This window comes from Tupaia chinensis, unplaced genomic scaffold (genome assembly GCF_000334495.1).
Source record: "Tupaia chinensis unplaced genomic scaffold, TupChi_1.0 Scaffold000173_1, whole genome shotgun sequence".
NCBI lineage: Eukaryota > Metazoa > Chordata > Mammalia > Scandentia > Tupaiidae > Tupaia > Tupaia belangeri.
In genome coordinates, this window is record NW_006159648.1 from 900,571 (window position 1) to 903,765 (window position 3,195).

Below are 3,195 nucleotides of genomic sequence, written 5' to 3' on the forward strand. Positions count from 1 at the left end.
GAGATGAGAGACAACAAAGCAGAGTTGGGAGAAAAATCCATGAAGGAAATCACGAAAGCTTTCTGGCCTCAGCATTAAAGCACACGACAAGGTTAGCTACGTGCTGCAGTAGTCACAGGAGAGAGATTTGGAAGCACTATAGCCTGCTCGCCTTCCTGCCCGAACCATGTATACATCAGTCCAACGCTGTGGGTATATACGATGACAGGTATCACACCTCTCCGTACTGGGCTGTCAGAAAAGTCATGACCCATTCTTGCGTAGAAAAGAATACGTCATGACTTTTCTGACAACACAACAGAAATGTAATGATAGATTATGATCGTGATGATACACACACACAAACACACACACTGGATTATCAGAAAAAGTCATGATGTATTTTTCTGTGTTTTTCTATGCAAAAATGCATCATGACTTTTCCAACAACCCAATACATTTAAATTTTTCTTCATGATATTATTTCAGCTCAGGCACTAAGAAAAATGAAAAACTTGACTTCAAATAAAGTTAGTACACACATATTATGAGAGAGAGAGAGAGAGAGAGAGAGAGAGAGAGAGAGTACATAAAGGGAAGTCATGATGTATTCTTTTCTATGCAAAAGTGTGTCATGATTTTTCCGACTATACACACACAAACACACTTTTTTTTTTCATTGTGAACTGAATTCATTCTGAATTAAGTTTTATGTCTAAGAGGTGGAGACAAGTGACTAGAAATTCTCTCTCTGTTAGATATTCTCAGGTGACCACCAGTGATTAAAAGTTTAAGGATGGGTGACAAATTTGCTAACACATACACATACATACAAACAAAACCTTCAGAATATCAAATTAAAACCTCATAGCACAGATGGTAAACTAGCAGTCCTCCTTGGTATATTTTGATAGCCTGCCAAAATGGAACCCACAGAATCATTAAACATTCTGAATTGGTTTCCAACATCTAAAAGTCTGAATGTTCAGATTCCTATCTTGCATATTTAAAAAAATCAGAAGATCTGATACACTATACTTGAATTCCCACATGTAACCAGCCTATTCTTTCCTTCATCAAATGTCCATTGAAGTCTATGGACCAACTATCATACTCATTACTGAGAATATATCAATCGGAGAACAACAGCAAAGTAGAGAGAAAGAAGAGCAAGAACAATAAGGAAGGAGGAAGAAAGGGAAGGAGGGTGAAAGGAAATGGAAGGCAAAAGAAAAGGAAAAGAGAACAATTTCTGATTTCACGGAGATTATTGCTATACAATTTAGAGCTCGGTAGCAGCTGTCCTTTTTTCTTGTAATGTTTTTATGATAGGGCACATGTGCTTACCAGAGAGCAGAGAGATAGAGAGATACAAAGAGAAAGAAAGTGAGAAATCACAGCTCCCGTCCAAAAGGATGACCACGCTGCATCCCTTTTCCTCAGGATTTTGAGCATGCACGCACATGTGCCTGGCATGGTTGGTTAGTTTGTTTGTTTGTTAAGAATTATTTTACTTAATTTTATTTATCATTATTATTTTTTTTAATTTGACCAGAGAGAGAGAAAGTGAGAAAGCAAGCCACAAGATCTGAAACTTGAACAACAGTCAGCCATACCGGAGTCCAGCGCCTTAACCACCACACCACCTGCTGGCCCCACAACTACCCATTTTATACCGGCAGATACTTAGCCTCCAGGATCCTACAACCTGCATGGCTTCAAATTTTCTTGGAGATAGAGACAGATTCTGAAGGAAAAAAAACAAAACTGACTCATGCCTCTAGCAATGAAGTACTAAGATCTCATTTTTTTAAGCTGTTTCATACATTTATATTATTGTCTGATTCATGGGACCCCTTAGCTTTAGAATGTGTGGAATTTGTTGATTCAAGTCATGAAATTTTGTGTCTCAGATATCTGGCCAAATTAAGGCCCAAATACCAGTCTTTTGACCTATGGCAGTTTAAAGCCATCCCAACTTTTTTTTTTTTTTTTTTTAGAACTTTTTGTTATAGGGAACGTGTGCTCCAGACAGAGAGACAGAAAGTGAGAAATCACCCCCCAGGGGGGATGGCCACACTGCAATCCCTTCTCCTACATTTCTCTTCTTGGAATCTTGGGCACACACACACACATACACACACACACACACACACGTGCCCGGTGTGAGTTTTGGTCACCAGGTCCGGGACTCAAAACTATAGTCAACTATATGGGAATCCAGCCACATAACCATTCCCACAATTTCTATCATCTCTTACAACTTATTTTGTCATGGCTTTCTGTCTTCATCATAGAAGTTTAATCACTTGCCTTGAAATACCTTGGAAATAATTTAGCCTCTTTTTTGATTTCTAAATAACATCCCCTCATAATGACCCTACTATGATTTGCATAGGCTTTAGCCAAAATTTAAGGCAAACGTTAGAAGGTTCTAGAAGCTTGCTATGCTGCCCGCAGGCAAAATCCTAAAGACAGGGTTTGAGTGGGAAAGATACACAAGCAATTCTGAGCCAGTGGAAGAGGGGCTCTTAGGAGATCTCCAGTCTTCACGTAAACCTTGTTTTCCAGTTGGCCTTTCTGAGACGTGCTATTATCTTCAAAAACATGGAATTCCACCGCAGCAACAGACTTACTGTATCCCTTATTGCCTTTTCCTTTTCTTATCTTACTTCCCTACTTTTCACTCAGCTACTAACATTGCTTTCCAATAACTGTTCTTACTCAAGGCTGTGTCTCAGGGTCTTTTATTTATTCTTTTTTTTTTTTAAGAGACAGATATTTGTTATAGGGTGCATATCCTTGCCCGAGAGACAGAGAGAGACAGAGAGACAGAAGTCAAGAAATTCCCCTCCGCCCCAGGGAGGATGGCCATGCCACAATCCCTTCTCCAGTCTCCTCTCAGGATTTTGTGCACGGAAACACATGTGTCCAACGTGAGTCTTAAGCTGCCAGGTCTGGGACTTAAACCGCAGTTGACTATGGGGAAGTTCAATGACATAATCATTATGTCATCTTCTGGTCCCAGTCTTGTGTTTAACATTGATGTTCTTCTCTTTGTTTTTCATTTTGTTATTAGTGGTGGCGGTAGAGTAAGAGGAGGTACTGGAACCGGGATGGTTTCACAAGTGGAGATTCTATGATTTTACATTAGCTGATTCTTTTCTCTTCTTTTCTTTTCTTTCTCCCTTTCTTTCTTTTGTATTTCCTATGCCT